The 14644-nt window shown below is 41.1% G+C and overlaps 1 long non-coding RNA gene across 1 annotated transcript; it reads right to left on the bottom strand.

Moving 5' to 3' along the window:
• Positions 1 to 332: 332 nt before the first annotated feature.
• LOC109291506 lies at positions 333 to 14336 on the bottom strand. The gene is made up of 3 exons (XR_002095874.1): positions 14326 to 14336; positions 10603 to 10609; positions 333 to 442 (listed from the first exon to the last, which is right to left on the bottom strand). It is a non-coding gene; the product is annotated as an uncharacterized LOC109291506 (long non-coding RNA).
• Between the last annotated feature and the right edge of the window lie 308 nt (positions 14337 to 14644).

Below are 14644 nucleotides of genomic sequence, written 5' to 3'. Positions count from 1 at the left end.
ATGGGCCACAGGGGTGTTACTCACTGGAGCAAACTGCCCAGGAATAGCATTTTAGGAATGCTAGGTATTCCATTTTTATTCAGAGGATTGCAGCATCTCATTCAATGGACACATTCCCACATAGAATCATAGAAACATAGAAAATTAAGGTTGGAAGGAACTCAAGAGTTCATCTAACCCAACCACCTGCTCAAAACAGGACCATTCCCAACTAGATCATCCCAGCCAAGGCTTTGTCTAGCTGGGTCTTAAAAATCTCCAAGGATGGAGATTCCACCGCCTCTCTGGGCAACCTGTTCCAGGGCTTTATTACCCTCCTTGTGAGAAAGTTCTTCCTAATATCTAACCTAAAGTTCCCTTGCTGCAACTTGAGACCACTGCTCCTTGTTCTGTCGTCTTCCACCATGGAGAACAGACTAGGTCCATCCTCTTCAGAACTACCCTTCAGTAGTTGAAGGCTGCTACTAAATCCCCTCTTAGTCTTCTCAGGTGTGTCCACACATGCAGGCATGTGCACTTACAGCAGCTCAAATAGAAGTGGTGCAAATTTGAGCCAGGGCTTTTTGCCTCACCACACGTGCCCAGGCTTGCACTTTGGTGTGGTGCAAGTTGTGCCACTTGAGGCAAAACAACCCTGCCTGGCTCCTCCCAGATCTGCAGCCAGGGGGAGCTAGAGCCTGCTGGCATGCTGCCTGACCTGCATGGGTAGGCAGCATACTTCAGCACTGGAGTGAGAGCCAGCCATAGAAACACTCCGGCTAGCTGCCAGAGCAGCTCTGTGGAGGACCCAACTGCCCTGCTTTTTTCTCCTGGGGTACTTTTGGGTACAATCTTACCTAAAAGGAACTTCTTTTAGTGCTTTTCTTTTTGAAAAGGAATACTGAGAGAGGAGTGCATCCAGCATTATACTGCATAGCAATGAGTTTTTGTAGGGATTTTTTCAGTTAAAAAGCTTAACAAAGAAAAAACACAACAAAACAAAACCCCACAACAGCAGCAGCATGTTGAAATATTCAGTGCAATTTCAAACTCTTCTAAGTTTTTCCTAGCATTGCTAGAAAAAAGTCTCAACTTTTGAGAATGATAGAAAATGCAATATAACATTTATTTTCCAAAAAAGGGGTCAGAATTCTTTTTTGAACCCTCTGAGATGTTTTCTGGTTTTTTCTCCTTCCCTCAAATTCACCCTGGAGACATCCAAAGTTTCAAAGATTAAGGGCTTGATTCAAAGCCTGTTGAAGTTAACGGAAAGACATCTACAACTTTCAATAACCATGGTTTTCAGGAATGGAGAGTCATTTAGCTTCAACTTCAGATGTCCTATTTGAAATATCCTTAAGCAGTCCAACTTAAGACAGCTGTTAGTACTTTCTGAATGAGATCTTTCTAAAGGTCCTAGGTTGGGTATCCAAAAACTGAGGCCTCCAACACAGTAATCAAGTTTTTAAGTCTTGACCAAACTAGCTTTCAATCAAGCACTGTGTTGAAATAAACACCCAGACATTTGTTCTTGATCTGTAACTTATCCAAGTTCTCTGAATCTATTTGGTCTGCAAAACTGTGTTAGATATTTTGCAAGAGCAACCTTTCAAATGAGATTTCTGGCACTTCCTTATTTTTAACAAACTGGGAAGAAATATGAGAATAGCATTTCTGGCAGTATTTCAGCACTTCTGCTTCTGACCAGAATCAGAAAATGCAAAGGTAAACATGAATTTAAAATAATGAGGGGGAGAGAGCGATTAATCAACTCTACATAAGCTCCAGAAAGAACTTGGTTGCATCTTTTTAACTGCCCATTCATACTTTTCTGTGCGTTTAAACTGCATAATTATTCACTACATGTATAATATGTACCTTAAAAAGTGACTTCTTAACATACACTATATTAAAAGAACCCCCCCGTGAATAGTTAAAACCCAAACCAAAAGCAAATCAACACTTTATGACAATACATTATTCCATATACAGCTTCTATTTTTGTTTTTTGCTAGACCCAAGAGAAGAGATTTCTGATCTTACTTTATCTGCCTAGGTATTTACATGGCCTCTAGCCAAAGCTAGCTTGTGCTAGCTAAAGCTTGGAAAAAAGTCAAATACATATAAACCAAACACAGGCTGGGAATTCCAGCCACTAAACCAGCTGTCCTAACTCAAAATGAAGAGCAGCTAAAAGTAGGTTTTCCCCCATCTTTCAAGAAGAGAAGAAAAAGAGTAAATGCTTTTCCTTTTCTTGAAAGAGAAGAGAGAGCGGTGCCTCAGTCCCATCTAAGAGACAAGTGAAAGAGAAGCTGAGGTAATAGCTACACACTCATTTCCAGCAATGAAAAGTTGATTGATGAGTGCAGCTGAAGGAAGGAAGCTGCTTTAGCAAAGAGCTTGTGGCAAAAAAGGCAGGCGTGGGGAACATGAGCATAACAATAGTGGCAGTAACGCTTATTGAGAAAGTGCTAGGGCATCTACCATTTAGGACTGGAAATACTTTGCAAGGTAATAATATTTACTGCAGAGTGAGCCTAGGTGAGTGACATCCTGTTCTGAGCAGAAACATTACCTTGGCTTGGATGTGAGCAGCCACAGTACAAAACATGCCCAGACTATTATATCTTATTCACACTTTCCTCTGTCTGCTGCTTATATAACTATATATATATCCCATGCTTCTTTGCAGGGCAGTGAGCTGAGTCACTTACTAATTCTTCCTCTCTGAATTGTAGGTGAACTTTCCTTCCTTGTGCTCAGTACAGGAAGACACTGGAGACTATTAGTCACCACAAGTGATTTAATCTGAATCCCCAATGCAAAGTACACAGGCTACCAGCTCAGGTGGAGGTAGGACCTGGGCTATAGCAGTTCCAGTTCCAGCTGTACCAGCTGGCCAGGGCTTAAAGAACCACTCAACTTGGGCAAAAGGGTTTTGTATGTAAAGAGGAGGGGATGTTAGGACTGACACCCAAGTATGAGCCTGTGCTAATTCTGCAGTAAAGCGGTATCCTGCATATTATTATTATTCAGGCTCCTCCTAAGAAAAACTCTCCTCGTTAACTCCAAGTTAGCTCCTTCCGTTTTCTCTGTGCTCATTAACTACACTAGAAAAGCACAAGCAGCATGCAAGCAAACTCAAGACTCAAAGCAGCAAGCAATGACCTTCTGACTTGCTACTCCACTAAATATTTTGAAACACTAACTCCAATAAAACTAAACCTGTTATAGATTTGCAAAAACACGTTCTTTAAAATTTACTAATTTGTGTGATGAACAGAAGTAAGTTTTGGGAAGCCTCTCCAAGCATCTCTAATTAATTTGTCGTTTGGGCCCTTATGTTTTAATAAGAAAAGCAGACATCACAAAAGTGCTGTTTTGTTTATTTAGAGCAGAATGAAAAGCAAATTACAATGAAGGTGTGCAACATCCACTGGCAACAGGTAATTTGCCAAGAATGATAAATATAGCAATGAAATTGGATTTCATGATAGCATTGTACAGGGGCTTTTAAAAAATAGCCTCTCCTTCAGTGTTGTTAATGCATTTCCAGTTCCAGCTCTGATATTCATTTAAACATAGAAGTATTTTAAAAAGGAGGGGGTGGGTAAAGAAAAACAAATCTTACCATGTTAGGAACATGAAATGGGATGCTCAGTTTGACTTTAACTTAAAACAGAAGAGAGGAAAAATTCTTATCTTTAGCAAACCCATTTGCCCAACTCCATGGGCAGTACCACACAGAACAGCAGTGACACATATAAATATTGTTAAGGGCTAGATGATAATACCATTATTCATGCTAAATGGTACCTTACCCCACAAAAAACCCTATTGAAGTTACTGGAGGTATCAGATTCTAATACATTGTTAGAAGTGGGTGTATCTACATGTTCATTAATGAGCTGTAATTATGGTGCAATACTTTGCCCTGCTTTGTTGTTTTTTTCCAAAACTTAACAATGAAAGTAGAACCAGAGCATTTGTGCAAATTCCATTTTGAAAATAGAGCACAGGAAATCACAGTTCTATCCTGCATTTGCAAAATTTCTAGAAGGAGCTGGGTATAAAAAGGAAGCTACAAAACAGTTAATTTACAAGATAACCCACTTCCTCTTTAGAGACTGTCAGTCCATCCTGATTTACGTAGAGTAGGTTTTCCTGAATTTTAGATTATAAATATATTAACAGTTCCTCATATTTGTTCAAGTCACCAAAAACAACTCTCAATGATTTATAGTAACTTTTTAATTTGTTATTCTTATCTCAAAATGGATCAAATGTCAGAAATGTTGCCATTCAGTGGATGTGTTTACACATGCATTTACACCGGCTTAAATGTATTGTATACTAAATTATTGTGCAGTAAGTGGGAATAGGCCAGTGTCTACACATGCAGGCATTATGGTGCATTAATGCTGTATGTGGACTGACTTGGGACTAAAGTTAGTCCCAAGTCAATCCACACATACAGTGTTACTGTGCAGTATGACATCTACATATGCATTACTATGCAGTAACTAATCAGGCATAAGTCAGCATAAGTCACTATATTTACTGCACAGTATGGGTGTGCTACACATGTAGACACGCACCCGTACTGCACAGTAATTTTGCTTACTACACAGTAAATTCACACATATAGATGCAACCAGTGATTCACCTCTGAATACATCTTAAATGCCTTCTGTACTATACATCATCACCACCATTTCTCCAGCTGCCATCCCTGTAACTACAATATAATAGAACAAAATGCTAAAAATATTCCTTAAGGGTACATACAGGCATTACATTTAGATGGATCTAACCAGGGTCAGGTTGATCTAAATGCCCAGTCATACATGCAAGCAGAGGGCTTAAATCACTACAAAAATGGCAGGCCTGATCTAAGTTAGTTCACCTCAAGATTGTGCTAACCCGATCTAAGAAAGTGTTAACCCAAGGTTAACACATCCTTAATGATGGTACAGGTTTGCAGGACAGCTCCTGGGCTTGGAAAACCCAACTGTCTGCTCCAGCTCTGAGGCTGCACTGTACCATGCCCCCCACCCAACTTGACTCGGCTATTTTTAGCCCCCTATTCCCTCTCCCCACTGAAACCACCTGCCCAGCCCCAGACCTGCTCACTCCCCCTGTGGACCTGCTAGTCTCCTTCCCCCTGAAATCCCATCTACCCCTCTCCTCACCCCAAGTTACTTATACCTGTTTCCCCACATGGCTCCCAGCACCAGCAAACAGTAGCACATGCTGCTCCTGATCTATATTCTCATGGGTTAAAGGAAGCCACATGAATACAGACCAAGCATGGCAAAAGACTGCATGTATCCTAAAAAAGTAGCTGAACTTCAAATTTACAGTGGATTATATGAGACATTTGACTAACTTTTAAGTGCCAGCTCCTGCAAACCTTTCTCAAGCAAAATTCCTGTGGACAGAGAGGTGCCAAGAAAGCATTTAAGTATGGATGTGACCCGTGTTAAGTCCAAGGGTTTGATGTTAAACATGTGCTTTATCAGTGCTTTGCTGGTGTAGGCCCAGACAGAGGACTGTAGGATTCAGCCTATAGGATTAGTTTACTCAAGGAGAAAATATTAATATTGATGCATCTTATTGAGGCAGGTTGAATTTTCTCTAGGGCTTCCAGAAAAATATTTCTGCACTAATTGAGCCTTATGATCCTGAGGGGTCATCATCATCTTCCTGATTTCCCCCTTTTTTGAATCCCTCCTGACTTCCCAAATCAAACTGGGGATTATCAGAGAGTAAGTGTTAAGTATTTTCTTGGGACTGTCTGTAGGTATTTAACTGGGACTTAGTCAGAATTTAAATATCTATACCTAAACCTACAGCCCAGAAAACTATTGCTCAGCTGCCACTTAATATAGAGGTTCCTATTCCATGGAAACTAGCTTCTGACTTTAAAGTTCCCTAAGCACCTCTAAATTCTACTTCTGGGTATGTATAGAAGTGATTCAGTCTTGACATGGTTGAACAGTTCAGTGCCAAATCTCACACCAAAGCCTATTTGGGAACCAGGATCTATGCTGAGGGGGTTGATCAGTGAGCACCCAAAACACACTGATAGGATCAGGCTGCTCTTTAAATACAGCAGCAGCCACTACTTCCTTTTAAAGCAGTCAATCAAAGGACAAGGAGGTTGTGTAGCCAATACCACCCATGTTGATTTAATGTTGTAATGTTTCCAGAGTTTATCCAGAAAGTGAGAGTCCCAGGTTCTAGTCTCTCCTTTTGCATGGCAGGAGGGATGGGGTTAAATCTACTTCTCTCACTTCCCAAGAGTGTCCAGAATACAGGATAGGTTATCCTGGATCAGAACAGTCTCCATTTCTACTGTTGAGCCTAAGTTACTATGTAAGAAGTACAAGATTCACTGGGCGAGCCAGAAAAAGTGTTCAGAGGGAAGGAAGGCTCTGTATACTAATGGTTAAGGCATATTGAGGTGGGAGTAGAATTGATCTTAACCAGTCATTGAATAAAATTCTAAAACACTTCCTGAAGCAGAGAACAGAAACCAAGTCTTGAAGTGAGTGCACCACCCACAAGGTAATCAAGTCATACTTTTCCTTGCACTTTCTTCAACAGCCAAAGAATCACAAATACTTTTCTGTCCCAAAACAGGCTTCAACAGGAACTTCTTGGGCCTATGTTCTAACCCCTAGCCTTTTATACAAAAAGTAGAGACCCCCACCATCAAGCACTTCCATATTAAATATGACTGATAATAAGTTTAAAAACATTCCATCCTGGGGAAGTGCAGAGTTCTTTATACTATATAACCTGCATATCCCCTTGACAAATACTCTTATCAACTGCCTCCTCTGGAGTTCTAGCTTCTGAGATTCCAATCATCTTGACTCCAAGTACTTATGCTAATATTTAAGGATATGCCCAGAATTTTTAATATAGTCTCAGTGGGTGTATCTACATGTTCATTAATAAGCTGTAATTATGGTCCATTAAGTTTAGTACCTGTAATGATTACGGTGCATTACTAACTTAATGCACCATAATCGGCAGTAGTGCACATTACTGCAGATGAATGTTTTTTTTGTGACATTACCGCACATTAGACTAAATCTACTGCATGCTAGTACATTAGCACAGGCTTTGCCTGCCATGCTAATGCTCAGTAGAATTAGTCTTCTGCACATTAAGCATCTCGTGTAGATGTGGCCAGTTAATAAATAATCTACTCTTACACCCCAGATCATCATTCAATCCATATCTCTATCCATTTAGATTATTTCCTGTTATAAACTTTGAACAGTTTTGAGTCTAGCTGAAAGCATGCTCTTCTCTGGAAAGTGACTTAATGGGTTTTCAGATTTACTGTTTCTGAATTATTTTAATACAGATTTACTTCATTTTTCAGTTAAATAAAGTCTGTCTACCAGCTCTATAAACCTAACAATATTTTACATTTAAAATGGGATCTTTATTTATCATGCATCAAATGGCAGCAACTAAAGCTGTGGACAAATACCTCTTTAAGAGGGGAATAGGGGCTATTGTTTGGGAGCATGCATTAATGGTTATGCTTTCATAGTTTTGTCTTCATGCTCTTGCAGTGATACAAGGCAGATAAATCACTAAAACTAAAAACCTGAATGAAACTAAATTAAAGTTGCACTGATTTTGGTACACTTGGATTGCTACAGAAACATGCAGTTAAGTCAAAACAGTTTATAATCCATACAATTTGCTATTGATACAATTGTTATGTCTGTTTATACTGTAAAATATTTTAAGCAAAATATAGCTCCTCAGGCTAAGTACAGACAATGAAAAAGCCTGAGGCTGAATCTATTCAACCTTCACAGGCTAGGCTAAACTGCATAGACTGAACCAATAAGCAAATGAACAGACATTCACTTCTGATTCTGGAAATTCAATCATGTGCCTGAAGTGGCCCAAGTCAGAAGCTATGGGGCACTGGAGCATGCCTTCTGCTCGGGCCAAGGCTGGACTACCTACCTACAAGTGGGGGAAAGGGGTTGTGGGGAGGTGCAAAGCATCCTGGGATGCTGCGGGACTGTGAGTTAATTTGATCTGGAGGATATCTAGAACAGAAGTTCAACAAACTAATTTAACCTAAATTGATTAAGCCTGATACTACATCCATTTAGGTTTATCTGAAACCAATTTTGGCCATTTTTAAAGTGGTTTATGTGCACTGAACTTCTGTTGTGTTACACAGTTTAACTGGTTTCTGATCACTTATACCAGTTTATGTGTAATTTACATCCTTAGCCTCAGTTACATCTGTGTAATCCCAGCCTTTTCAAAATATGTCTTCATTTACACATGTGCAGAAATTTTAATGTGCAGCATTAAATCCCTGCATAGCTGGGATTTATATTTTTATGTGCAAGAAGAAACAAGACCCTGTTTACACTGTCAGAGCTGTGCAGGCTCTGCAGGCCTAACAGGAGTAAAGGAGAAATATTTTATTTTTGTTGGGTAGATTTAGTTTTGGATATACACATGCAGCAAATCTGTTGTGTAAGAAAGCTCAGTTTTTACAGAGATACTTATCAGGGTGGAAGAATGTTGTACAAGGTCCAAACAGTGCTTCCACTTTCCTTAGGAAACTATTCCACTATTTGGATCAGATCCAAATTCTCATTGCACTCGGTAGGAGTCTTTCCATTGACTTCAATGAGAGTTGGAACAGTCCCTTTTTGCTTTAGTTTGTCCAGTGGTGTTATTCATTGTTCCAACAATGAGTTTAACCACTTTAAAAAATAACTCTGCTCTACTTATATGCACTGTATTATTTTCTTGGCAAAGTATTGCTAACAAAGCCTATTAATTGAAACCGCATTTTGCATCAGAGCAGAAGTGCAGTCATAACCAAGAGAGTTCCTGCTTAAAACTAGGATGGTTTTCAAAGGGCCAAATTCTGATCTCAGTCAGCCAGCAAAAAACCATCAAGGAAATGTCTAATGAAAGCAGTGGTGTACGCAGGGGAACAAGGGAGCCCAGGATTAGAATGGCATATATTTGGTAACTCCTTTCCATTGTTTCCACATGCAGTATACATAAGTTGTTGCATGTCAACTAAAACTAAAGAGCAAGAACATTGACTCCCCTAAGTGAAAGATGCATACAAAAAACAGGGGAAACTGCCTTACTGTACCAAGGAAGACCAGGAATAAGGCTATTCACAAAGGGCTATCAAACAAAAACTGACTGACTACTGCATGTACTGGAAGCACGTTAGAATTCAAGTGATACAGATGCATCAGTTCTTTATTTTCACTGTATAGAAACAATATTTCAGCTGAGAAATATAATTTAAAGTGTGACTTTATTCCGTAATTTGCAGATTTTTGAAGTGGCATCTTCTCCATTGTATAACCTAGATTGCATTACCTATACTCCTCTTAAGCAGTACTTTTCTATGGGCTCTGTTGTAAGCCTGGCCCCATAGGGGACAGAGGTCCTAAGTAAGCCCATTGGCTAGGGACAGTCATTCAAAAAGCCTAAACCTGAATTGATTCAATTGTTGCAGGTCAGTCTAACCTGCAGAGATTGAACTGATTTGCAAGTGGACAGATATCCACTTTTTTTCCCAGAAATGCAGTGGCTCAGGTCCTCCTTTCCCTTCCACAAGCTGAGCTGAGGGTGCGGGGAGGTGTGGCCAGGCCCCGGAGGCCTGAGTATGACTGAGAAGGGGTTTAAACCCCCATCTTGCCCTGCAGGGTTCAGAGGGTGGGGGAAGAGGGAGTGTGGCCAGACAGGGGTATGGCCAGACCCCCATGGCAAGGGAGGAAGAGGAGAGGGAGAGCCCTTCCCACTGCAGTATCTCCCTGACAGCCGGGAGGAGTCTGGGCACACAGCTCCACTCTTCCCCCTCCTCCTGGGGGAAGAGGAGGCAGCTGTGTGGGGAGAGAAAGGGAGCTACTCTGCCCTGGCTGCAGTCCCTCTGTAAGAAGTGGGGGGAATTAATATCCTCCCTGCCCCCTTAGCCTTAATGGGGCCATGCTGGGATGGCTGAGGTCCCTGCTGGTGAGACAAGGAAGGGAGGGGGGGAATAAACCCCTTCCTGGGCACCCTGACAGAGGCAGTTGACCCTCCCTGTCCCCTTGCTGCTCCAGTGGCTGGGGCAGGGGGAATAGCCCCACTAAGGCAAAGGGAAGGGGGCAAAGGGGAAGAGGGTTAATTCTTTCCTCCATCCCTTCTGCCCCCAGGGACTGCAGGTGGGGTCTGCCAGGCCTGGCCAGCCCCTGCTTCCACCACTCCCCTGTAGACAGGCATACCCCAGCAGTGGTGTTGTGGGGATGGGAAAGAGGGAAGAATTAATCCCCTCCCTGCCCACTTTGCCTTAATGTGGCCAAGCTGGGACATGCATCTGGCCACACTCCTGCCCTTGCTCAAGCGAGAGAGCAGAGTGGTGGGGCTAGCTCTGGAGCAGAGAGCATAAACAAGTTTGACCTAAATCAGTTAAGTCTGATACTACATTCAGCCAGGTTTATCTTAACATTTTGAAACTGGTTATGTGCAGTGGACTTAGGTTTTGTTACAGGCTTATACCAGTTTCTGATCACTTAAATTGATTTATGTGTAATTTCTTTCCCTAGCCTTTATCCCCACCTTGAAGCTACCTGCATTTCCTAGGACTGAGGATAGCTACTTTGCTTCTCACACTGATGGATGTGGAATATGCAGGGCATTGGCCTGGCAGCCAGCACAGTTAGGCCAGCAAAGGCTGAATTAACAAAGGAGAAGGGCAGGCTTCAGCCTGACCCCAATGGCCACATTGAGGCCACCTTGCCCACATTGGGGCTACTCATGTGAATACCTGCCCTGAGATGTGAGTGGGGAGGAAGGTCTTGATATGTCCCAAAGTACAGTGAAGGAAGGTGGTAAAACTGGGCCCTGGTACTTCATTTTGCTTTCAGATTAGATTTGTATAGACAACAGTCTGAGAGAGCAGCTAAATCTTACAACTGAGTGTTGTGTCCTCAACTTCAAATACTTGGAACTAAACAACCTAACTGAAGATCTGCCTCACTAATTTGCAGCATTTCTGGCTCTGTTCGTCATTGAGAATGTGGGTACTTTCTACTTAACAATTTTTTCCCCATCATGTTGTTTGTTTGTGGTTGTCAAAGTGGTTAGACCTGATAGGCCCATCCATCATATTTCAGTATATAGCCTTGACTCAGGAGGTTAGCCAGTATGCCTTTAGTGAGCTGTGTTTTTGACACCTACTGATTGAAATAAGACAGTACACACTCTTTTGGCAGTATTAGTACTTTACTCAGATATAAATCAGGATTCTGAATATGCCAAACAGTCTAAAAATGTCTAAAGAACAAGGAGGGAGCAGAGGTTCAGTTACTTAACCTAATATATACCTGGCACTTTCAGCTTGAATTTCTACTATCCAAGCCAAAATCTTGCAGTTTTTTTATAAGTTTTGTGTTCCACTACTACCTCATACTAGAGAACCCTTGGTCCTTTCATAGCACAGTAGTCTTACAGCAGAGAGAAGTAATCAGTTTTTACTGTTTTCAGTCATCCTCTCTTTATCTTTTCTGCCCACAAGGTTCTTACCAGGGAGAAGTGAACCAATTCAGATTTTAAGACCTCACATTAACCAGGAACTCAGACTCAGAGTAGATTTAAGTCAAGTACTTTTCCAGTTCCAAAGCAGCCCAGTCATCTTCAGTCCTTTTGCCAATTTGTCATTTACCCACTTCTCTGAATTTCTTGGTTTTAGTTGAAATTGAAAGAGGAAGCACTGAAAAACTAAGACTTTTCTCACAGTATCTAGACTAAACAGAAACAGTGGGTACTGCCTGGCTCTAAATTCAGTATTTAATGTACTGCATGGGTGTGTCTATATGAGACATTTACTGCACAGTAGACTAATTAGCTGCACATTAAAAGTCTCAGCATCTGCATCTGCATCCTTATTAGGCTGGAGTAAACTCATTTACTTCACAATAGGATAGTACTTGTAAATAAACTAGTACTAGTAAAAAAAACTCCACAGCAGTGCATGTGTAGACACTGCCTCAAATGGCTAGGGCATGAGGGTGCTTCAGTGCTGGGGCTGCCTGCTGGCTAGCCCTGCACTGAAGCACCCTTATTGATGATGTGTAGGGGGTGCATGCAGGTGAACGTGCATCCCCTGAGATTGGCCGTGCACCTCCAGAAGCACCAGCTGCAAAACCGGAAGTGCCAGCAGAAGCACACTTCTGGTTTCACTGCTGGCTTGGTGATCGGCCAATGTGGGACCCTCTGCATCAGCCATCCAGTGCCCCCCCCGGCCTTGGGAAGCACCAGTTGCCCATGAGCACCCTCATGACGCAGCCAGCCCCTCCACAGCATGTCGAGCTGAAAGGAGAAGCCCAGAGCTAGCAAGCTGACCCCCAGGGTTCCCTGCCAGTTGGGGCTGCTCCGACCCAGCTCAGTGTGCTGTGATCATGGGCACACATCCAAATGGAGTTTACTGTTCCCGTGCACGCATTCAAATGGCACTCCCAGGAGCAAAAAACTCTAGAGCAATAAACTTAGAAGTTTATTGCTTTTTTTTATTGCATGTGTAGATGAGTCCCATGAGTACTAAATCTTTGTTCTAACTTTACATACTTAGAGGCCAATGCAAGTTGCTCCTTTGAATCATCAACTCTGTGAGCATTATATAAGTAAAGATCATGCAATCCTGAAAAGTAGGACTTATAGGAACCTTGAGAGATCATTTGCTCAAACCTCATGTCCCAAGACAGGACCATATATATCTACATCATTCCTGTTAGACACTTGTCTAACTTGTTCTCAACACCTTGAATGATGACGTTCCACAATCTAAGCATGGCACTTCCAGTTTCTCTGAGCCCTCATGGGCTAAGGCAAAGCAGCCTGCACTGTCGAGCCCCCAAAGCCCAAGGGCATAACAGGCTGTGTGGGGCCTGCCTCCTGTCCCACAGGGAATGCCGGATAACAGAGCTTTTACTGTACTTAATTATCCTTACAGTTTAATATTGTTTTTCCCCCTAAGTGTCTAAATTAAATCTCCTTTGTTTCAACTTAATCTCACTACTTCTTGTCCCACCACCCAGGGACTACAAGAACAAATTCTTACTTCCCTCTTTACAGTAAACTTCTATATATTTGAAGACTTACTTAGACTTCTCTTTTGTAGACTATACAAACACATTTCTTCCACTCTTCCCTTTTAGTCCATATTTTCTAGCTCTCCAAATATTTTTGTTGCTCTTCTCTGGACTCTCCAATTGATCCATCCTTTCCTGGAGTACAGTGCCCAAAACTGGACACAGTGGCCTGACCTATGCTGAATAGAGCAGAAGGATTAATCATGTGGCAGAAGGATTAATCATGTCTACATAAGACATTTTTGCAATTTTTGCAATTTTTTTGTGCTACAAATTAAAATTAATGTTCAAACCATCAATCACTTTCTGAAAACACCAGCAAGATTGCTTACAAATAACTCCTGCTCAAATATAATTGAACATCTATACAGCAACATCACTCCAGCAATAACCTCAGAACAAAGGCAAGCCTCCACTCATGATATCAAGAAGTATAGGCTCTGTTGACAACACCTCCTTAAATCCAGTGGCTGCTAGTCTGAACAATCCAGCTGGCATGAAATGCCACAACAATATCTGGAAAGAAAACATGTCTGAAACTGCTACAATCCAAGAGTACAGAGCTTTATAAATCAACACAAAATAATTAAATTGTACTGTAAAATAGAAATTTAGTATTTTTGAGAAAAAAATGGAGTAATGAAACTATTAAACAGTGGCACTAATATTTGGATGTATTGCACATGAAGGGGGGCAAAAGGATGGGAAAATCACTTCTGGTAGTTACTTACCAATACCACCTGAGATGGAAAGATCCTAAGCATTTATTATAAGCATATAGCAGAACCTGGTCCTAATTTTTTTAAGCAATACTTTGAATTATGGAATCAAAATAGTTTAGTTAAAGGAGGACAACTGAATAGTTTTAGTATTGTAATAAATTTTCAGCCTGGAATTTTCCTATTACATTTATAAGTGACACCCATTTGTTAAAAAGGTTGGCCAGGATATCAGTAGTCTGATGAAGAATTCTAATAGTTATTGTTTAGTTTTCCTGTTCATTAGGGCAGGCGTGCACCCCTCCGAGACTAGGTAAATGTTGCAATTGTTTGGGTATCTATTACAAAAAGAGAAACTTTCATACAATCATAGAAATGTCGTTCTGGAAGGAATTTCAAGACAGTCTAATCTATTCTCCTGCCTGGAGGCAGTATCAACTCTGCCTGTATCATCTAGTCACTATTCATCTAACCTGTTCTAAAAAACTTCTAAGGAAGAGGATTCCACAACTTCTCTTGATAGCATGTTCCAGAGCTTTATTAATAATGATATAGTTAATTTTCCAAAACGTATATCCTAGAAATTCATTGATGCAAATTAAGCCAAATTGTTCTTGTCCTATCCTCAATGAATAAGGAAAACATTATGATCAATGTCCTCTTTAAAACAACCTTTTGCATACTGGAAGACTGCCTCCACTCAGTTCATCTTTTTTTCTAGACTAAACAAACCAAGTTCATTAACCTTCCCCCCTAGGACATGTTTTCTAAAGTTCTTATCATTCTTGTTAC

Source organism: Gavialis gangeticus, unplaced genomic scaffold (assembly GCF_001723915.1).
Source record: "Gavialis gangeticus isolate Ggan-Ray unplaced genomic scaffold, GavGan_comp1, whole genome shotgun sequence".
NCBI classification, from domain to species: Eukaryota; Metazoa; Chordata; order Crocodylia; family Gavialidae; genus Gavialis; species Gavialis gangeticus.
This window is presented reverse-complemented; position numbering and strand designations above follow the sequence as displayed.